The 23,422-nt window shown below is 41.6% G+C and overlaps 2 long non-coding RNA genes across 3 annotated transcripts in view; one reads left to right on the top strand and one right to left on the bottom strand.

Moving 5' to 3' along the window:
* LOC107324726 (uncharacterized) overlaps positions 1–7,568 on the top strand; it is a 41,473-nt gene extending 33,905 nt beyond the window's left edge. The window contains exons 2-3 of the long non-coding RNA XR_001559545.3: positions 6,538–6,625; positions 7,134–7,568. This is a non-coding gene — a long non-coding RNA (uncharacterized LOC107324726). The remainder of the gene's footprint in view (positions 1–6,537; positions 6,626–7,133) is intronic.
* LOC146762619 (uncharacterized) overlaps positions 1–23,422 on the bottom strand; it is a 39,254-nt gene that overhangs the window by 1,784 nt on the left and 14,048 nt on the right. The window contains exons 2-3 of one of the 2 annotated variants that reach the window (XR_014939907.1): positions 18,524–18,592; positions 9,719–9,856 (exon numbers count right to left, since the gene is read on the bottom strand). This is a non-coding gene — a long non-coding RNA (uncharacterized LOC146762619). Of the gene's footprint in view, positions 1–9,533; positions 9,857–18,523; positions 18,593–23,422 lie in introns of those variants that run through there. The other variant, XR_014939906.1, reaches the window with a different exon arrangement.

The raw sequence follows: 23,422 nt of genomic DNA, 5'->3' as shown, positions 1-23,422 counted from the left end.
TGTGTTTTTTCCTCTTTAATACTTTTATTTGTCTCTTTAGGTTACCATACTACAAATATTGACTTCATTAAAAGCCTATGCAATGATTTTATTCTATTTGATTAATAAACATTTAACCTTGAGCCTCTTAAAACCTGGTAGCAGTGGAAAAACACTTCAAAATGATGAGAATGTCTGTATCACAAGATATATTTCTTTCTCCTATCCTGGGCTCCTGTTGCCCACATGGAAGATATTCCTGGGCCCTGGCAAATACAGGATATCAGTCTCAGTGACTCAGCTCTGGGCACCTCGTGCATTTTTCCAGGATACACATGTCTGAGCCCAGGCAGCGACCAGTGAAGGAGCTGGAATGATCTTCATTTCACACCTGCCACAGATGTGGATTTCCCTGCTCAAGACTGGAATCTCTAGAGATTTTGCCTGTTCTTTTCAGGAGAATTAAATTCTGCTTCAGGAGCTCTCTAGTTCTTTGTGCCTTTTGGCTTATTTTTTCCATTCATTCACCTTCTTCTCTTGTCTTCCGAACTGTACTGTCATCTATGATCAACTGCTCTGCAGGCTTCGCACACCTCTCCGGAGGCAAGCTACACAAGCTAGCTTAATTCCTAGCATACTCATGTATTCTCTTTTCTTCCAGCTTCCTCTGAGCCATCTCACCTGACCACTCACTCTGTTAGAAGTCAGAAAAAAAAGTGAAGACTTAGAAAGTACGAAAGCCCAATTATTTTAGTTGTGTTCCTGAATAACAGACTGAAAAGCAGGATGCCTGGAGTGCATCAAAGGCCTAGTGAAGGTCTATAGAGACACCTGCGTTATTTTAAGAAGAAACATGCGCTGCTCGAGTAATGTGTAACTACTGCATTTAAGAATCTATGCCATGAAGAGAAACTGGTGCTACTAGCAACAGGAGCTTGAGTGCATCCTTGGCACAGGAACAAAGTGGCTAACTATAAAGTGTGTGATGTTTCCACAGTAGCAGATGATAATCAGGATAAGTACTATAAAACGCACAAGAGACAGATGAATGGAGATGGAGAGGAGCTATAATTTGGAGGAGCAAATTTGGGAGCCAGTTCTGGTTGGGTATTAGGAAAAACTCCAAAATAGCATTAAGGCAGTGGCACAGGCTGCCCAGGGAGGTGGTGGAGACACTGCCACTGAAAGTGTTCAAGAACTGTGTGGATGTGGCACTGAGGGTCATGATTCATTGGAGGTAGATGGACGGTTGGACCAGATGATTTAGTGATCTTTTCCAACTTTAACGATTATATGGTTCTACGATCCGTGAGCTGTGCAAAGGTCTGTGCCCCATGCTGTTCTTGGTAACTGTCTTTGGCAGGAAAACATGGGGAAAGCCCTTGTGCCAAGCTGGGCAGTTGAGAGAGATTAAATGTGTTGTCCTTGGGAGAGAAGGGTTGGGAAGAGGCTTGGAGCCATTACCACAGTAAGCAGCTTCTGGGGCAGAGTGGGGTGAGATAGTGACTACTGCTTCAGGTGTGGCTCACTTCATTGGTTCAGGCGGGATGTGATGGCAAATCCTCAACAGATGTGTTAACAGCACCTTCTGAGCCTGCATAGTGTGCTTAGGACAATGTGGCTGAGTGATTCTGTGTTTCAGGGGGTTTAAATTAGTCCCTGAAAAGGATGTTTGGAATGGCTTCTGTAGATTTGAATTAGTACTTGTTTAATAGCCAGGAGAGGCTCGTGGCATTTTCTGAGACCAGTAAATCCTCTCAAAGAGTTGTAGAACAAAATCACAGAATCTTCAAGGCTGGAAAAAGACCTCTAAGATCATCTGGTCCTACCATTCACCTACCACAAATACTGCCCACTAAAACATGTCCTTAAGTACCACATATCCATGTTTCTTGAACACATCCAGGGATAGTCTCAGGTGTACAGGATATTGTTCTCATCCTGGGCTCCCTGATGTGCAAGTGTGGGCTCGCTTTGTGAGAGCAGAGTTGGAGTTGGAGTTGAGGTGACCCCTTGTACCTTTTATTCTCCAGCCCTTCACAGATATGTAGTGAGGATGAAGGCCCCATTGAGTGACCAGAGTGGTCAGTGTTGGATGAGGAGGAGTCGTATCATTTAAGCAAGCATTAGTGAGGCCCAGTATCCCCACTGTACAGTCTCTGTGATGAATTACTTATAGCCAGATGTGAATGCAAGAAAAGTACACAGGAGTCCAAGCAAGCCCTGAATTGCCTTTGTGGCAGGAAGCAGGAGCTGTTTCACAATGATAAACAGCTGAATGCTGTGCTGGTGTTAATGTTGTCACCAAGAGAATTGCTCCAGTGTTAATTTATGGATTTCATAGCCCAACCTCCATTACTTATTCATAGATTTATAGCTCTTTCCCTTAACTATGGCCTCTGACTGCTATATATGAGACACACATTGCAATTACAAAATGTCTTCAGGAAAACTATCACCACTCCTGTCATCTGGTACTGCAGGTGGGATGGCAGTGGGGGCTTGAGGGCCTTGCAGGCTTGGTGCACCCAGTGAGCACCCAGGGCCAGACCTGCTTCACCCAGGGCTCATCCCATACTGTGGTTCAGATGCAGGCTGTGCTGGTACTGGAAGCAATTGCTGTGCCAAGATGCAAGACAGGGTCCGTGGTCATGCTTCCCAGCAGCAGTAACAGTAGTTACATTGAGCATCATTGACTGTAGGAGTTGGGATCCCCTTTACCTCCCCCCAGAGAAGGGAAAGGCAGCTCAGGGAGTGTGGACCATGCATAGAGAATGCCTGGCTACTGGCATCTGCAGGTGCAGCACTGCTAAGTCAGAGAAACGACTTAGCATCACTCTTGCTGTGAGAGATGTAATGGGAAAAGTGATGTTTGGAAAATAGAAGTGTTACAAATGCAGTACAAGTTTAGGAAGGTAACCAGTGCCTCTAATAACAGCCAGCAGCATGCAGATAGCTGTGAGAACACAGTGCATGCTTGCGTGTACCACAGTAGGGCATGCACGTTATGCTTTCTGCCAGACAAGATTTCTCAATATGTTTCAAAGATAGCCTCAAGAAAAGCATTTTTAAGCAGTCAAAACGAGAAGCTAAAAATGCAAAGAACTGCACAATCACCAGTAGAAGTCAAGATTTAATGCCAGGTATTGCACTGCTTTCCAATGCATCTCTGTTATTTCCATACCGTGCACTGTGCTTAACAGTAGATACCTCAGTTATGAGGGTTAGTTTTGCTGCAGTGTTGCTGGAGGGCTCTAGGGCCTGAGATCCAGGTAATAACTGGCTCTTCAGTATGAGTAGCGAGGATCCATTGCCCTACATTATATTTTGCCATGCAAGTTCTTTGACTCCAGTGTCTTATCCTGAAAAGCTCTTTGTCATCTTTGCATCTGCTTTTGTGCTCTCATTGAATACATTAGTGGTGCACAGGTATTGCTGCTGGTGTCTCTGTATTTCAGAAGCTGAAGAATACCACTTAGCAACGTGAAACTATATGTTTTCTTTTTCTTCCACATATCTCTAACGATTATTTTTGAAGGTATCATATTTGTTTTTAATGCTGCTGATAAAACTGCTAAGTAATATTACGTCTCTTCTATTGTTGTATCTGTAGTTGATAGTGTTTTACAAAGATTATGTTTAAATGAACTTGTTTTTCTGTTGCTCTTTCACTTCTCAAGTTTTTAATGGAGATGTTTCGATTGCAGAATGATTAGAAGATTGTAAAAAGTTTTTTAATCCAGGCAGGTCTGCAAATGTTGGTAGGAAGTTCAGTAACAAGAGCTGAGTACAATCTAGAATTCTTGATTAGCAGCTTTAATCCTATTCCAGAAGGAACTACACAGATATCTCTCTGCACTTGTCAAAACCTCTACTGTAGTCATCATTTTTATTTATTTTACTGCATTATTCATGTCCTTTAAATTCAAGTCTTCTACACAGAAGAGCCATGTTTCATTGTGCCATGGGCTGAGTAGGTGAGATAAGCCCATTTTCCTGTGAGAAGGTGTTTCAGTGGGAGAAATAATCGGCTGAGGAAGAGAATAATTTCCTAAGTGGCATTTCATCTTTGCTGAATGTTTCCATGCATTTATTACATGACTGTCATCTCTCAAATTCAAGAGTTCCATCTAGAGGAATCCTTTCTCATGAACTTGGCTTTGCTGGCCTCTTAATGTGTCACATTCCCTGGCTGAAAATAAATTAATTCATTTTTTTCATCAAAGCTTTTTTTCCTTTTTTTTAAAAACTACTTACAATTCCGTTGTATTACTACTTGCCGGTAGTCTTTGAAATGACACTTTAACATCCTTATGCCCTGCTTGTACTTAAGACATTGTGCCTATGCTTCTGCTTACCAAGTGTGCTGAAGAAAGAGAGAAATTCTAGTCATGTCTGACTGTCACTCTTGTATTTGTAGCCTGGAAAGCTGCATGGCTCAGGTTTTGCATCAACAGAAATAAAATATATCCTTAAGCAAAAAATATTTGGAGCAGCTGAACAGACTCCGGCAACAGCAAACCATGTAATATTATAGAAAATACTGAATGCATACGTATCCACTGAGAACTGAAACTTCAGCAAATGGATGCAAATCTCCTTTCAGTTTGGTTTAGAAGTCTATTTTTCTTAACCTGGAGAGAAATTTCCTACTGCCTTTTAGGGTGAGGAGTTAAATTTCTGTTGACTTTTTATCTAATGAACTTCCTAGTCCCTTCTGCTGCTCAGGTACTCTGCTTGATCTTTTCTAATATTCCTTGTTTGTAGGATGCAGAGATAAAATACCTTGGTAATGTTTAATATTGAAGGCTTATATCTAAAACTATATTAAAAGGATCTTTGTGTTTGGGTGTGTGGAATTTGCTTGAGAAAGAAGCCAGCTTTCTAGATGTCAGAGAGAAAAATCTTCTCTCTCCAAACCATGTTAGTTAAAGGGTGGAACCATACAACGTGGGCTGAAGACATTTCATTCTTGATGCTATTGGAGTTAGTTGCTACTGTAGTTTTATTTGCTTACAAAAAATAGGTCAGAACAAAATAGAACAAAAAAAATTTAAGCTTTCCTGTGTCTTTGCTTTCCCAACCAAAATTAACACACCTTCAGTATTCATATTCATGCTGAGCCTAACAGCGTTCTTATACTGTAGGAACTTTCCTGGGTTATCTGGGTTAGCAAAGCCTACAAGCTTAAGTTAGGAGTGCTTATAAAGAAAGCTCCTTGATGTGTCCTTAAAATAAATAAATAAATAAATAAATAAATAAGTATATATATACGTAAATACAGCAAAGGTGTAGTTTGTGTGATGCTACAGTAGAGGATTGAAAGCAGACCACATAGGCAAGTAAAGGCAAGATGCCTGTGTTGTGTCTGTACTGTTTAGTAAATGAAGACCAAAGAAGCACTCAGTGTAGTTCTGTGGAACAGCCTGTATTTATAATGTTTGGAGTTAGTCCCTTAGCAGCAGATCTGTGCTGGAAATAGATTGAAACAATACGCGACAGAGCCTGCAAGGCATGACCTAGCAGTTTACTGGTATGGATGATCAGAAGGCCAGTGATTTCACTTGCTCCTTGGCTGGCTTTTGCTTAGAAGTAAGGATTTTCCCTTAATGACATGATTCACATGAAAAACATAGATACCTCTAAAAATACAGTTACCTGAATTCATCAAAGTGTAACAGGTAAGGTGCATTTCTCCACACAAGTAATTATTTTTCCTTTCAAGCTCAAAGTAACATGTATTAATTTTTACCTGCATACTAGAAGACTGATGGCACTTCTGCTTTTCAGCCTGAGGTGTATTTCAATTTTTATTACATTGTAATAAAATTACATTGTAATAAAAATAGAACTTCTTTACAGCATTGTCTTTAGTTTCATTTTCTGCTATCATTTTCTGGAAGTTTTAGATGTCAAAGAAAAATTAAGGTCAAATGCATAACCCTAAGCATAAAGTTGTTTGTATTTTTAATGAAATAACACCACGATTTGCAATCATACTTTAATTTATCTGATCTGACACCTGCCACCTTGTTTCTGCCGTGTTGGCTTGAGAGCTTTTTCTAGGTGTCTTCACCTTTCTCCATCTTCATTTTGCAAATAGCTTTGCAGTTAAGTAAATTGAGGAGTTCAGAAGAGGAAAAATGTAACTCTTCATGATTTTCACTATTTGATTTACCCTACTTATAAGACACCAACCACGTGGATGTTTCTGAGTAATTGCATGCAGTTGACTGCAATGAGAGGTTTGCTTAGAAGGTATTTCTGGAAAGGCCACCATTTCAATAAGGAATACTGGAGTATTCTGGCCTTTAGAATGCCCAGAATTGGCTAATAACTCAACAAAGCCCCAACAAAGTGCATGTGTTCAGCCATCAAAGTAACTGTGATCAGGTAAATTCTTCCCAGGCCTTTGTGGCTGGCATTTCCATTCAGCTTGCCAATGCAAGGTGGAACACTTCTACAATGAATTTCAGCCACTGACTACAGAATTGATCTTCCCATTTATCCTTCAAAAACTCCTCAAGAACTAGTTCACAGGTGCCTCTGGTTCTGCAGGTCACAGGCTGAAAGCAGATCTCTGCAGACAAAGAGGAGAGTTTGTGACTACAATGAGTTTTGAAGGTCAGAGGACATGTCCTGAGAGGTGAGTTTCTGGAGGAGGCATCTCCTTTAGATATCTTAAGGTATGTTGAAATTAATCTGGGATAAAATGCAGTGGTAGAAATTTGAAGGAAATGTTCATCCTTTGAATCAGTGCAGGTGGAAATAATAATCTCCTTAATATTCTGCTTGGCACAATAGAAATGAAGTCTGAAAAATGCCACTATAAAGCAAATCTCAAAGTTGGCAATCATTGATTTCAAAGAATAGGATCTTTCAGTCTTTGCCAGAACTGTGATCTCATGCTGCGGCCTTGTAGTTAAAAGTCACTCTATAATCTCCAGGAAAAAAAAAAAAAAACCAGCAAAGAGACTATGCTCTTTTTCACTCGCCACTGTGTTACTGAGGTGATGAATTATGGTTCTGTGCCAGCAGAAGGTCAAATCTATGGATAAGTCCCAAACTATTCAGAAATAACTTACTCAGTGAAGGACATGTATTTATTTGCACGTATATTTGTTTCACTCACTAAGCATAATTTCACCTTGCAGGTAACACTATTTGCACAGGAGCATATCCGAAGAAAAACTGTGGTCCATAAAGAACTTCCCAAACAAGATAACTGCAAAGCAGATTTAATTGTGAGAATTTATTGCTCTTCAAAACAACAAGACTGCTTAATAATGGTGAAACAAGTACTGAAAATCCAGGAAGCAGGCAGTGCAATGTCTACAACATCCTTAGTTTTACCCCCTGTGTCCATACGTGCTCACTATCCATCAGCTGGAGATCCTAACTAGCTGTCATAGGAAATAACACTCTAGAGTGTGTACATTTGCTTTTTGCATGATGGTATTTTTACAGAAATTTACTGTTCAACGAGTTTAATTTGTGGTCTAAACTGATAACAACTCCAGCCTAGAGAAGCATTTAAATACACATTAACAATAAAGTTAAGCACACTTAAAATGCTCTCTCAGTTGGAATCCAAGACCTGAACTTGAATCATTCATGCCTGTGATTTAGTGTATAGAAGCCTCAAATTTATTTGCATGGTAAAGAGCTGATCGGTGCTATCTGTGAAATGCTCTTGTCTGAACTGCGGAGAAATCTCAGGAAAAACAGAAGAAGGAGAAAAGAAGTTGATCTGATGCTTCCATAAATAGAATGTGGAAAAATTCTGATGTCCTAATGGATTTTTTATTTTCCAATGGTAAGTGTATAATTTAACTGATAGAGAAATGTTTCACAGGACTGTGCTACTCAATTTAAAGAAAAGACAACCAAAAAATATACAATTCAAATGTTTTCACTGTGATGGGTAGTTACAGCTTTTGTATTAAAACAACTTCTAGGTTAGAAATGTCATTTTAATGATAACGTATGACACGGACTTAATGCATTGATTTTAATCAAAGAGCACCTGGCAAGAGACTGTGAGTTTTGAGGGAGAAAATGTTTGTTGTACTTCAGCTCTGTTCTGAATCAAAACCAAACCAAGTCCTGGATTCTTAATGTTTAAAGGGAAGGCTTTTTTTTTTTTTCTTTTTCTTAACCTGAGTACACACATGGGATCAGGAGATCCTTTGAAGGAGAATGAATGAATTAGTAGAGGGTACCAAATATAATTTATATCAAGTTCCCTTCCCAAAATAGGAGCAGAATTTGAAAGGCTGCTTGAGTGTATCCATTGCCAATATCTGCCAAGAATATTCATAGAAGGAGAAGGGCTAGAGGCAGTTTACAGGGTGATCGTTGGAGGCTGAGGACTTCACTTTCTATTAGAGAGATACAAGGACAGAGATAGGAGACTTCTACATAAATTTGATTCATTTAAGACCCCAGATATATGTAACATATCTCTAGCCATCAAAGTATGATGGAATTAGAAACAGATAGTACAGTAGAGATACCCTTCCCCAAAATTCTCATAGGGTTAAGCCAAGGGCAGAGATCACCTTGGTAACAAATGGGCCTCCTGGTAAAAAGATATCGCCTGTCTTCATTGTCAGCATGGCCAGTGGGAAAACTGTTTGCTTGTGCCTATTTTACAAACTACGTTTGGCCAAAACCTTTGGTACAAAATGATACAATTTACTAATTTTATGTTCTGTAAAAGCAGCTCCTCCTAAAAATCAAATATTTTCCTCTGACTGGGAATGAACCGTGGAGTAGTGCAGAGAAAGTGTTGAGGTGTTCTAATGAAATTAGTTTTAAAGGGAAAATTGTTTTGGAACCTTAAATAATGGATCACTACCGTAACCGTATAATTATTTACTTACAGATCAGATTACTGTTTACTTTTGCCTTGGCATAATGTAGCTCTTCTTAGCTACAAAACCAAAATATTGATGAGTCAGGTAGCTAAAGCAAGAAGCAGAATTCAGAATGCTTTAAATAATGCCGGGCATTTTATGCAACATTTTATCTAACTAAAAATTAGTTCCCTACTTGATAGAAGAAAATGGATATCTCCTGAAGTAAAGTATCTTTTCCTTCATCAGTGCTATAAGCATTGGAAGGAAGGATGGCTCTGGACCCTGACTAAACTTATTTTCTGTATTAGTAGGTATAGTTACACATTTTGTCTAAGTATATAACAAACATATTTGGGTAAATTTCCCTTCTTTTAATCCTGCTAATTTTGAAATCCTGTCTCTTTTCACTGATGTTTAAAAATGAAAAACAACAAATACAACAGAGAACAGTAGCAGCAAACCTAATGAATTTCATCTTAGAGGTTTGCACAGACTTTAGAACGCTATTAGGAGACAAACATTGTCACTTTGTTTCCACTTCAGGAATTACAACAGGATTATACATGAATGTATACCAGACAGGAGGTTGCATACCATGTGATAAAACTCATCCTAAGTAACCCCAAAGTGTCACAATAGGATAACGATGTAGCTTGCCTGGGTTCTCCAAAACTGCCAAGTAAAGATGCTCACCTCTATAGACCGAAACCAGTGGCAGATGTCTCCACTTGCCTGACCTCTGCTAGCAGAGGGAGCTGGGACGCTGTGTTTGCTGTGTTCAGCAGCACGGCCAGCCACCAATGGTCTTTTATTTTTCTTCCTGACACATTGCTGATCCTTTAGCACTACTAGAAGAGGTCTTGTGCTTGGAAGCAGATGTAGGTATTTTCAATTAAAATGCTTTCATGGGCCCCAGAAGCTCTTTGGTGTTCATTCTCACTGTTTGGACATTAGGCACTTCACCTCATCTGTTTTGCCAGCTGCCTTGGGGAGATTTGCTTCTGCGAGGGCTTATCCTGTAAGTTAAAAGGCAACTGTTAAACTTGTTTGTAGTATGAGTTGCTTCACATTGAAACACATAAGGGGCTCATTAAAATCCAAATGACAGAAGGTGGAAATCTTTCTGGCACAACAGCTACTGTGTCACAATATTGTTGATTCCTCATTAGCAATTTTCAGAGGTAGGCTTTTCACAGTAGGCCTGTTGTATGAAAATCAACCAGGTCAGAACATCTCAGAAGATGTTGTTGCAAGTGTTCAGCCTCCTACCATTGAGCTGGGAGATTTGTCTCTCCCCCTTCTCAAAGCATCCTTAGGAGCAGAAGCTGATCCCTTTTCTACTCCTTGGAAGTTTGCATGCCATACTTAAGCAGATATTAAAGGGCACATGCAGCTTCATTTCCTGTTCTAAAACACATGGGAGAATATCTTTTCTAATAGTCTCTCCTACTTTTCCTGTCATTTTCACTGAGGGATTAAGAAAATGAATCCCAAGGATATTTTGAGCTAACAACACTGAGAAGCAGTGGAAGTCTGTCATGGTTTTAGATGCTCTACACCACGTCCCTGTGGCATTAACTGATGAATCCTCACAACACTTTCAGAACTACAGCTTGTGCTAGGCACTATATCATCTACATTTCATCATGTATCCCAAAAAGAAATACATATCATATTTGGGGTTACTGAGTAGTTTATGTTATGTATGGTGCTTGCCAGACAATGTCTGGACACCAGGATGAGAGCTTGGGATCTGTTCATTGCTGTGGAGCAAATTCCATTTCCTCTGTTTTCCTGCTCCTCTTTAACCATTTTTTGTATTGTTTTGTTTTGGCTTTGTTTGGTTTTTGTGACCCCTGTAGGGCAGGGATGCCTACCCATGCAGCCTGCTGTAGGGAACCTGCTTTGCAGGGGGGTGAACTCAATGACCTCTAAAGGTCCATTCCAGCTCTTACAATTCCGTGATGCCTCCTTTTACTCTGTACAGTGCTCACCAGCCATAGAACCATAGGATCTCCTTTTGGGCTGCTTAGTACTGCTGTAAAATGCATTAAGCTTAATAAAATGGGCAAAAGTTTAGCACAGCCCTAGTTGTTGTAAAGCCAGGAGTGGCTTTGTAGAACTTCCCAAGAAATAACTGATAGGATCTTAAGGCAAGGCAGCACTATTCTATATCTTCTATAAATCTTACTTTGCCACACTTCTTAGACATTTTAAATATATCTTAGGAATACTCAAACACTGTGTTAGTGCTGTGCTTTCCTTGTATACATCAATATGTAAGGCAACTGAGTAAGTTCCTGAGTTACCATGGAGCTGAACTGCATAGGTCTTGGGAGACAGCGAAAACTAATAAAACAGAATGAGAAAGTAACTCCCCAGGAACTGGATTTTCAAAGTGCAAATAGATGAATGTCGCATCAAATATACTCCTGCCCCTTTCTGAAAAGCTAGCATGTCTGAGTGAACTTTGCTGGTCAGATTCCATTGTCGGGTACTTCCACGATGCAGAGCTGGAGAATTTTCTTTGCAGACAAAATGTAGCAAAGAATTTCCCCTTAGGTGAATTTCTTAAGCCTCTGTGTAAAAAGACCATTGGACTTTGCTAGTTCCTCTTGATGCCAACAGTCATGGCTTCTTCCTCCTTTCATCCCAGCAGGACCAGGAAGATGGTCATCCTGGGAAGTTGTATCAGGGGAGGTTCAGGTTTAGGAAACATTTCTTCTCAGTAAGAGCAGTGCTGCAGTGACACAGGCTGCCCAGGGAGGTGGTGCAGTCACTGTCCCTGGAGGTGTTCAAGAACCGTGTGGATGTGGCACTGAGGGATGTGGGCAACAGGCATGGTGTGATGGGCTGCTAGTTGGACTAGGGAATCTTAGTGATCTTTCCAATCTTCATGATTCCATAATTCTACAATTCTATGATCAACATTTGCCCTTGTGGTCATCAGGGGGACTGCTCCTGCAAACCAGAGTTTGAGCATCACCTCTGCTCTTTGGCAGCTGAAGTGCAAAGAAAGGAAGGAACAACTTGGGAAATTAAAGCAGCTTCAAGAAAGGGTGGGATTCATTTTTTCAAGTGTGAGTATTTTCATGTGAACAAGAAGTCCAAGTCACTGGAGAGAAAGGCCTGATTTTAAGCCTTTATTTTTGGCTGGGACGAACAGCAGCATATATTCCTGTATCTATATTAGTTAGACGGCCATCAGCTATAAGGAGACTTTGGGATTTCTTGCTGTGCTGTGGGTATCTGTACTGTGGGGGATGTGCATGCAGGGCACTCTTCCCCAGTGGCCTCTGGACAGGCCATTCAATGGTGGTGAGCATTTCATCCTGAGTGTGCCTACGGCAGGACTTGGTGCTTGCTTGACAGTGTGCCCTCTTGCCATTGTCATCTCTTCCCATAAAACTGGTGAATGTGAGGAGGGAAGATAAAACACAGAAGATGGGAGTGGGGATTGGAAAATCTCTGGAGTTAAGAATGTTACATTCTCTCTTGCAGAAAGAAACTGTAAAAAAGCTTTTTATTTTTTCCATTTCTTTGGGGCATTTTATAAATGACTGGGTGGTTTAATTTGTTTTCAGATCCAAGCAGCTTTGTTAGCCAAATTAACATAGATTCCTATGGGCTTTGAGGGAAATAATCTATACTCCCATGGATTTTTCCAAAATGTCACATCAAGCCTACAGGAAAATTCCACAGAGATGTATCTGATTTGAGTGAGGCTAGAAATTAATAATCTCAGGTAGATATTAGGAATGCTTATCCTTGTGGGTCAAGTCTTGCAGGAGAAGAAAGCAGCTGATCAGCTACTAGCCACCAATTTTTTTTTTTTTTTTTTTCTCCTATGAAAAAAGGCTCACATCAAGCATCTGGTTAAAATACTGTGTTGGACTCCCTGATGACATGTAAAAGGGACATCAGAAGCAGCCAATATTTTGCAGAAAAGGTGTTGGCTAATTTAACCAATGCCTTTTTTCATCCCCTTGGTGAAAGGGAGATTGTCACCTGAGGAGGTGATTAGAATGCTGATGCCATTCCATCGTGGCCTTTTCTCTTTCCCGCAGAAGGGGGTTGGTGGGGATGGGGGAGCTGCTTTTGGTGATGGGAGACTGCTTGTACTCAGCTTCTCCAAAAGCAGTAGCTGCTAGTGGCACTGCAGGGGACAGGATCAGGGCACTCCCATATAGTGCATCTTGATAGATGCAGCTATCAAGAACTTGGGTAGTTGCTCTTCTATTTCCGTGACTATACCCATACTTACTAGCATGGGTGCTACACAACGCAACAGCTGGCCATGGAGTCCTTGAGAGCAGGGAAACCAGGTGGGACACACCTGCATGTGAATTGGACTGCTATGTACTGAATCCTCTTACTGTTTAAACATGGAGAGAAGGTAAGAGTGTGTCTGGCCACCAGGATGCATGGATATGCTGTGCAAATTAATTGTGGAATGCCACCTCTCCACTCTAAGAAAACCCTGTGGAGAAAAAGATCTTACCTGGGTACCTTTAATCACACCAGAAATCATGGGGAATGTTTGATAATGGAACAGATTATTTATTATTATTATTATTTTGAGAAGAAAGCAATTTATGTTACTTGGGGAAAAAAAAAGCGAACAAACAAGAAACTTCCTCTCCTCAAGAACTCTTTTCTCTGTGATCTATTTGAGAAAGCAGCTCCAAGGAACAAGGAGGTCTTTTTTTTTTTATGAGAAAAGGGAAAAACTTCTAAGTGACTAGACTACAGTGCTGTAACTTCTTGTGTACTGGCTTATATTAAAAACCCACGAAGGCCATCCAGCTATCTTGGGAAGCATCTAACCCCTCATTACACTGAAAAGTAATCCTTCAAGACTCACTTAAACCAGTGAACTGAAGGATTATGTTCATTGTAGTGGGGAAGTTCTGCCTGTGGCTGATCAATCTTCTGATAGCAGGCAGACCCTCAGACAGGGAGGAAGGAGGAGCACAGTGCTATTTTTGAACTTCATAAAGCTTCCACATAATCCATCACAAAAATTGGTGGATCATGAGGGATATCAGTTAATTTAGCTAGAGTTCAGCTGAGTTTGTTTTTCCTGGAGAAGAATTTTTGCTGCGTCCATGAGGGATTTGGAAATTATTTTTGCTGAACAGAGGTTCCCATCCCCTTCTTGTTTTGAGGTCATAAAGGCCCCTGACAAAAGAATGATCCTGGGATGTACTGAAGTATTCTGGCAGTTTTAAGGGATCTGTGGGCATAAAATATCTTGTTTTATAGAGAGGGCTGACCTTGGTAGTTTATCTTGTTTTTGCAAAGACTTGTTTTGTAAGTAGGTGCTGCACTTGGTCTCTCTATCACATGTTGGCCACGTGGGTATGGTGTGCAAGTGGAAAAAACCCTGCAGACTCTGGGGAGAATAAAAGCAGGAGAGAGGCTGAGGTGGGTGAGAGAGGAAAAGAGCACACTGAAGCAGGGGATGCACTGCTGACAGTGCCTATTGAATCCATGGCCACTCCTTTCCTGCGGTTCACTGTCTCTCAAGGGTTGGTAAGTAATTGTGCATTTGCTTTATGGAGTTTCTGCTTGCCACTTACTGGGATTATCTAAAACGGATGCCCATGTGAGTTTGTGTATGCTGAATAAAACTCATAACACTCTGTGCACAGTTTGCTTGCCTTGGCTCCTGAGACATGCTGTTTCTCACATCCAAACATACCCTGAAACACTTTTTTAAAGATAGACAGCAAAATTCACTTGGCCTCAAACAATTTGTGAATTATAAGCAAATACGAAAACCAGCGAATGGATTCAGAAAACAGGCTGGGGAAGCATAAAATAACAGCCAGACAGTTACGACCAGCATGAGATTATGATGATCAACAAACTAAATTATTATTGTACATCCCTAAGTAGCCTTTTCTGGCAGCCCCATAACATATGTAACACAATGTACCTTCTGCTCTTCCATATCTTTATAATTGGTTGCCAGTAATTTCTGTCCTCATCACAGTATTTGATGTGTGTTGTATTCTTGCACCAGTACAGAAACAGTCAACATATAAAATTTACATTCATAGTGATTGCAGTTGCCTCAGTTCTAAAGAGTTTTTAAGCTCAAAAGTTGGAAAACAATATGGATTTAAGTTTAAAATAAGGAAGATGCAATTAATATAATTTAATTGACCATTAAAAATCCTAACTTCAAAGGAATTAAAACCCTCTCTATGACATACTGTCACTTCATAGTCCATTTGCTATAGCTTGAGCACTTTTATCAGCAAAGAATCTTACCAAAGGCTTCTTGAAGACGAGAGAGAATTAAAAATAAAAGATCAAAGTGTGCAAACAAATCGTGTTAATAACCTTCGGCAAAAGGGGACCGTTGTTTAATTAAATATGAAGCCAACTAAAACAAATATTTGAAAACACTGAAGTAGGATCCCACTGTAGGTTTTGGCAGGGTGTACTGTGAGTACTGTAAAGACATCTTCGTCTTGTTGTTGATAAGAACGGACACTGCATGTAGGGTTTTTCATGGCACCTTTCTTCAACCAGCATTCTCCTTTTCCAGTACCACGATCCCAGATGGCCTCATAAATCAGCAGCTAATTCAATACAGTTGAGAGGCAATGAGCTTTCAAATACTGTGTCAAACCCTTTGGCTCAGCATCAGTTCCAAGCGGTGCCTGCTTGTCAGAGGGTGGACTTGACCAGCTCCATATCCCACACCAGGATACCCCATACCTGTCATCTGGAAGGTGTGAACAAGTTTCTCATGCCTTCTAGACAAGGTTCAAGAAGAAGAGTTTACATTCTAGATTTTTGTAAATTCAGTTGCCACTTAATGGTATGAGTACTACATATTTTGAGGTAGCGTGTGAAGGCTGTGGCTGATTTGCCTTTATCTGGGTTTAAGCAATACAAACTGCTTTCTTGGATTTAGAATAATAGACTTAAAAATTCCCATTTCCTGCAAATGAGTGAAAATAAACAGACCCAACCTCATTTGAAAGAACGCAAGTACAATAGGCCTTCATTTGTAAGAGAAAATAAACTCTGCTGATCCCTTGGATCTGGGACTATAAACAGCATCCCTTTTTTTCTCTCAGGGCAGTGCACCATGTGAGTGCATGGCTTGAACATCTTCAAAATAAACAGCTAATCACCCTTTCTGGCCTAATTAGGTTATATCCTGGCCCTTGGCTCTAGGCCTCATGCAAGTTCTTTTTTCCAAGTGGTGTTGAGGGAATCTGCTCCTCTCCCAAGAAAGCAAGCCATCCAGCGCTCTGTTTGTTAGTTAATATTTGCTCCCTGAGGACATCCAGCTTGGGGATCTTCCTTGAAATTCCAGCAGGACTTTTTTTGTTCTCCTGCCAGGAACAAATGTAATCCTGTTGGGGCCGAAGCAATGGGAGGATGAACAAAATCTTCCTCCTCTCCCTTTTTTTTCTGGTTTTGGGTTGTCTCCCTGCTTGTATGTATCAGTAAATTGTACCTTGCTCAGAATTTCATATGGGAGTTCATTCACTCCCTTCCACACAAGTGATTTATCAGTAGTACACTTTAACTGTCAGCATCCTGTGCAAATGGTAATTAATTAATCTGTAAGAATTGCACAGGGCCACTGCTATTACCGTCACATTACAGGCAGGGGACTGAGGCATGGATGTGTTGCATGGCAAGTTCAAGCTGACACTTTGCAGGGGAAGCCCTGAGAACACAGGAGTTGATGACTGATGCTTGCAGGCCAGATCTTGCACACTGTGGAGTTGTTGTGAGCGCTATGATTAGCAGGCAGAATTAGCACACAGAAATAAGCGGCAAAGGCCAAGTGGGCTTTTCTAGGTCATAACCAGACCCAGAGAAAACAGCACAAGCAGCATTCACAACTTAATTGACACATTCACACAGTTGCAGCATCTCTACAGTGCCATTTGGGCACCTGGAAGAGATGGGGTGGCTCTTCCTGAGCTATGTGCACTGGAGATCTTGATGATGAATGCAAGCCTCCCTTCCAGCCAAATTAAGAAATGTATATTTAGGCACCTAGAAAAGTAAAGAGGCACTTAATAGGATTTTCAGAAATGCGTAAGCAGATTAAGCACCCAGCTCCCACGGAAATCAATGCTGAGACAGCATATTAAAAAAACAAACAAACACACCACAAACCTTAGGTTTCTCAGTGCTGTTACAGCCTGATTGTTTTTCAGGGGGTGAATAGTGAACGATCTGTTGAAGATAAGCCTTACAAGAAATAAAGCTCCCTGGTGGCACCAAGCTTCCAAAGCCATAGGAAAGAGTTCTTATGCTCCTGCAAAAGCTGAATCACACTGGGCTGTGAGAGTAAAAGAGCAAGCCTTAGAGGGAGAGGTAATGAGTACAGAGTGCCTGGGTACATGTGTGGGAGACAGCAGGGCTTCTGCAGTAATGCAAAGCTGAGCAGACAGAAGAATCACTGGGTCGTCACTCCAGAAAAGGCTCTCACAACAGACATTTTGGGTACAGAGCTGGCTGAAAGGGGCCAGTCAGAGAGTCTGCATGTTGTTGGGTTGTGACAGCACTTTCGCTGTCCTTGGAAATAAGCAGATGTGACCCAAAGAAGTACCTTGCTCTGTGGCCATTCTCCTCTGTGTAGACTGAAGCACAGAATCACATGATTTGGGCTGGGAGGAGGCTCAAAGCCCACACTGCCCCAACCCCTGCCATGGGCAGGGCTGCCCCCCACCAGCTCATGCTGCCCAGGACCCCATCCAACCTGGCCTTGAGTGCCTCCAGGGATGGGGCACCACAGCTTCCTTGAGCAGCCTGTGGCATCACCCTCCTCTGGGGAAAGAATTTCCTTCTAACATGTGACCTAAATCTCCTCTCTTTTAGTTTAAAGACATTTCCCCTTGTCCTAACACTATCTGCCCATACAAAAAGTCAGTCCTCCTCCTGCTTGTAAGCTCCCCTAGAGTTCTAGAAGACCATATTGAGGTGTCCCTGGAGCCCTCTTTTCTCCAGGCTGCACAAGCCCAGCTCCCTCAGCCTGTCTCCGTAAGAAAAGTGCTCCAGCTCTTTAAGCATCTTCATGGTCTCCTGTGGACTTGTCTTGCTTGCACTAGGGGCCAGGTCTGGATTCAGTACTCCAGATGGGGCCTTACAAGATCTCACTGGAAACTGAATTTTTCCTCTACCTGTAGTTTGCAGAATGTAACACTGTAAAATACGCTCTCTGTCTTGTCAAAAGACTCAGCTCCCACTCTGCCAAATAGAAATCTGTCCTTATTTGCTTTAAAGAGCAGGAGTGAGGGTACATACATTAAGGACCGTGAGGCACTATGGTAACTGGGGCCAATTAGCTCCTACCTAAGGGCACTTAGCTCCCAGATGTAGAATATCAGACAACTGTGAACATACAGAATTGCTAACAGATCACTCATTATTCTCCTCCTGAGACTTTTAATTGGGGAATTAACACATGGTATTTTTAGTGAGCATCCTCAGAACATTTATCTTCTTCTATGACGTATTGGTCCCTCAGGGAGCACTATTTGGGGACCAACTGCTGCTCGAGGTGACAGAGAGGAGTTATCTCATTTAGAATCCCCACTGACACCAGCAGCTGATACAGACAGAAAGCAAAAGATATGCATGTTGTAGATGTGCTCCTAAACGCATGAATAATCTTGGATGAATGAAACAATCTCACATACCTTTAGGACAGCTAACTCCTGCCTCAGCCTCATACTTCTGGTTACTAAAGTGAACTTGGCCATAAACATCTGCTGTGAAGAAGAGCAAAGGATATGAGATGCTGGAGAATTCAGAGCAGTTACGAATGTAAAATAGGCTGGAAGAGTCAGGCAAAGGAGGAGGTCAGCAGACAGCCTTCAGCTGGGGAAGTTCCAACTAATAAGGAGACAAGAATCCTGGGGATAAAATCATAGAATCACCAAATCAAAGAATCACAGAATGGTTTGGATTGGAAGAGACCTTAAAGATTACCCAGCCCCAACCCCTGCTTTGGGCAGGGCTGCCCCTGATCAGCTTGGCTGCTCAGGGCCCCAGCCAACCTGGCATTGAGCACCATCAGGGATGGGGCACCACAGCTTCTCTGGGAAAGACTTTTTGGTACTACATCAAGAAGCAGTGGGGACAAATTTCTAGAGGAATGGAATGGAATAGAATGGAATGGAATAGAGTAGAATAGAATAGAATAGAATAGAATAGAATAGAATAGAATAGAATAGAATAGAATAGAATAGAATAGAATAGAATAGAATAGAATAGAATAGAATAGAATAGAATAGAATCACAGGGTTGGGAAGGACCTACAGGATCATCTAGTCCAACCCTTTTCCCATTACCATTGTTACCACAAGCCACTAAACCATCTCTCATAGCTCCTCATCCAGACATCTCTTCAACACTGCCAAGAACAGCGACTCCACCACCTCCCTGGGCAGCCATTCCAGTGCCTGACCACTCTCTGAGAGAAAAAGTTTTCCTTATGTTTAATCTAAACCTCCTCTCATACAACATCGTGTCCATTTCCTCAGGTCCAGTTTGTTGCCTGGGAGAAGAGGCCAAGCCCCTCCTCATCACAACCTCCCTTCAGGAAGTTGTAGAGTGCAATGAGGTCTCCCCTGAGCCTCTTTTTCTCCAGACTAAACAATCCCAGCTCCTTCAGCTGCTCCTCATAAGACTTGTGCTCCAGACCCCTCACAAGTTTTGTTGCACTTCTCTGGACACATTCCAGGGCTTCGATGTCTTTCTTGTAGTGAGGAACCCAAAACCAAATACAATATTCAAGATGTGACCTTACCAGAGCTGAGTGCAGGGGGATGATTACCTCTCTGCTTCTGCTGGCCACACTATTTCTAATGCAGGTCAGGATCCTTCTTGGCCATCTGGGCACACTGCTGGTTCATGTTCAGCCATTCAGCCTCAAGCCTATAGCGCTGCATGGGGTTAGTGTGGCCAAAGTGCAAGACCCAGCATCTGGCTGTATGGAACCTCCTCCCATTCACCTCAGCCCAGTGACACAGCCTATCCAGATCCATCTGAAGGGCCTCTCTACCCTTAGGCAGATCAACACCACCTCCCAACTTGGTGTCGTCTGCAAACTTACTGAGGGTACACTCAATCCCCTCATCCTGGTCATCAATAAAGATATTAAACAAGATGGGTCCAGGTACCCATGCCTGGGGGACACCACTTGTAATGGGTTGCCAGCTGGATTTGACTCCATTAGCCATGACCCATTGGGCATGACCCTCTAGCCAGTTCCTTACCCAAAGAAGGGTATACCTGTTCAGGCCAAGGGCAGCCAGTTTCCCTAGGAGAATACTGTGAGAGACCATGTCAAAGGCTTTGATGTTGCCAGGGGAGAGGAATTTCCTTGAGTTTCTGGGCTTTTTGCCTCATTATGCATTTATCATAAAAGTTAGGATCTTCTGACCTGACAGTAGCAGTGAAATGTATGTGTTGCTGTTCTGTGCCTACCCAGAAGGAATGCAAAAAGGAACTTCGATAAGCTGCCCATGTCTAGATTTACTTACAATCTCTTTGGATTCTAAGCACTGAATTATTAGTGTTACGCTAATAAAGTCCATTTAAGCTCATGGAATAGTCTCATTGTCATTTAAGAAGTGAATTTGGAGGTTTGCCATCTTGCTAACAGGATATTAATCAGACGATACCTAGGGACCAACATCACTATATTGCTTTTAATCCTTTGACCAGTAAGGAAAACAGGAAGAAATCCATTTCCCTCCTTTCTTTGCTCAATGGGATAACCAGCTGGTATAGAGTAGCTGCAGCTCAGCTCAGCTTGGGAGTAAATATTTGGGTTTTAGCTGGGTAATTGAGAGAGCAGCACTGCTCTCTTCCCAGATGCCATACAGCCGGATGCCATCCATGCTTACAGTGGGGACTCCTGCAGGTCTGGCTCTAGGATTCACATAAAAATAGAAGAATGTCACCTTGCACTGGAAAAATACATAGCTTTTCTCAGACGTGCCTAGAGAGGAAAGATTTGTTCAACAATGCCAGTCCTTTCAGGGGGTGCCCACAAACAGTGTTCAGGACTAGATTTGTAACCCATGCACCGTGTAAGTGGGTTGCCCAAGTGAAACTGCCATTCTGCTGGGGGGCTTGGTAATACAATGTGGGTAGCTGGTTTGCTTGTTCCTGACCATAGGAATTCGAACATGGACATTAGAAATGTCCTTCTTATGGCTGCAGGCAGTCCTGCTAGGGCTGAGGAAGATGCCCTCTGACTCTACCTCCACCAATTGCTAAGGAGTCCTGGTCTACCTTTGCTGACCAGACTACACTGTGATTTGTACGGGTGTCCTGTGAGACTCATTGGTGGGGCTTAGGCTTGGGCTAGTCTTGTCTTGTTTCTGTATGCTCAGGTGAGGAATAAAATTTCTAATAATCTTTTTCCTTTATTGTTCAGAATGTGTAACTACTAAATTAAAGATACAGCTTTCAGTATAAGCCAACATAATCCTTTCATTATTGAAATGTTTTGTTATAGTATTTTGACCCCACTGTGTGTGTGTGTGTACAAGCACATCTGTGTGTAATTGCTGTTTAAATTATATTCCTTAAAACTGAGAGTATTTGCCTACTCTGAGGCAGAATAAAACAAATTATTTTATTTTCCTGAGTGGAAAATGCTTGAGATCTGCATAGTTTCAAAGCACTGCTGAGGGCACCAAAATGGTTCAGTGTCATACTACAATGGTATAATTTCTAATGGGCTAGCTAAATTACTTTCATCAGACAAAGAAATCCCTAACAGCGACAGTGCTATGTTTGCAAAGGGATGGCTGGCATACTCGTTTCATACTGAGATCATGGAAGCACGTTGCTCCGGAGTTTGGTCCAGGTCAGTACACAATAACAACTGACTTTTCAGTAACACATCAGTAGTGTGCAACAAGGGTTGGTATCTCTGCTATGAAAACGAGTAGTCATTGAAAATATTGTCAATTAACTAAAAAAAAACAAACAACAGAATCAACAACAAAAAAGGCAGCTTTTTTGGCATTCTGCTTTTCCCAAGCTCTTTCTAAGATTGTGAAGGGGTCTTCACTGAAGGGTGAAGATTAGTAGGCGCTCACAGAGTTGGAGATATCTCCTCTCCTTAAAGTCTGCTAAGATTATCACTGTCTTTCAGGCTTTGGACCAGTCTGTACATGAAAAAATTGCTTTATTTTTGGATATAAAACCCACTGAGAAACTCATGTGAAGGTACTTGTGGTCATTCAGTTGGTGTTCGTAGGAGCACCCTGGAAAAACCATTTGGTGTCCTATATTATCTCCTAAGAAGCGAAGTCCCTAAAAAGATCCCTGCTTGTGATGTAATTTGCTTATACAATAACTGTCTACCTCAGAACAAAGTCAGGATGGATGGAGCTTCCTATTATATGTGGGAGGAGTTAGGCAATGTGCAGAATGAATATGTCAAATAGTGGAGTTCTGTGTACAGCAATGAAGTCAACACTGATGAAAGTTTTCTGTCTTTCTAAAATGGTCTTGTTCATTAGAGTGTCAAATGCTCCAGGACTTATAATGCATGAAGACAGGATGTTTCCAAGGCAATGAGATGAGCTAATTAAAATGTCAGATAACACAAGTTTAGATTGTTTGAGACAGATCTCTCTGTAAGATGGTAAGATATTCAAGGCCATAAAATTAACTTTTTCATAAATGATAATCTTAACTATTGCTTACATCTTCTGACCTATGAATTGGATATATCCAAAGAATATATCCAAGTTCACACTGCCTTTAATGTTTTGGTCAAATCTGAGCTGTTCTGTATGGAGCTATTCCCAACGTGGAGGGAAGTTTCTGTAAAATTTAGCTAATATAAAACAAATAAAAGCCAGCAATTGATGTTTGATCATCCAGACTGTTATGGTGGGACAAACAGCATGTGCATATTCTCCTCTTGACAAAGAAAAATGAGATAGATAAGAAAATATATGCTCTAATGGTCTTGCTTTGACCTCAATATCTTTCTGCTTCTTTACACACCTTGCTAACCTCTGGACCTGTTTTCCCCTTTCATTCATGGCTCTGAGCTTCCAATTTAGTGTGCAGCCAGGTCCTTGACACATCTGAACACAAGCCCTGTGCTTGAACACTGGCCCTCTGAGGGTGTGGATATCTCAGATTCCTTTTTCCCATCTTGGACTATGAAAGGATAGATAAAAGAACTTTCCCTAGGAAAATAAAGATACGTGTAGAAAATAAAGCCAAAACTCAACAACGAATCCAAACCCTTACTTCAGCAAATGGTGATTTGTCAGTGTCAACCTTAACCCACTATTAGTCGTTTTCTGGATAGAGATGACAGAGCTCTGCTGACAAGCTGTGGGACATATTTCAGGAGCTGGCACCTGGCGCTCTGGCACATCCCTGTGATGGCCATGCAGTGCTCCCTGAAGCTGTTCTTGGCTCTGCAGAAGTTACAGTCTGCCTGCTTGGGAGTATGAATATTTATTTCTATAATCACTCCAGCTTGCTGTTCCCAAACGAGAGGCCAGGGCCATGTCTAGGCATCCTGAGTGAAGGAACCTCCTCTCAATGGCTGC

This window comes from Coturnix japonica, chromosome 1 (genome assembly GCF_054131305.1).
Source record: "Coturnix japonica strain WE chromosome 1, WE-NBRP24, whole genome shotgun sequence".
Taxonomy (NCBI): domain Eukaryota; kingdom Metazoa; phylum Chordata; class Aves; order Galliformes; family Phasianidae; genus Coturnix; species Coturnix japonica.
Note: the sequence above shows the minus strand (reverse complement) of the source record. Positions and strands in the feature narration are given on the sequence as shown.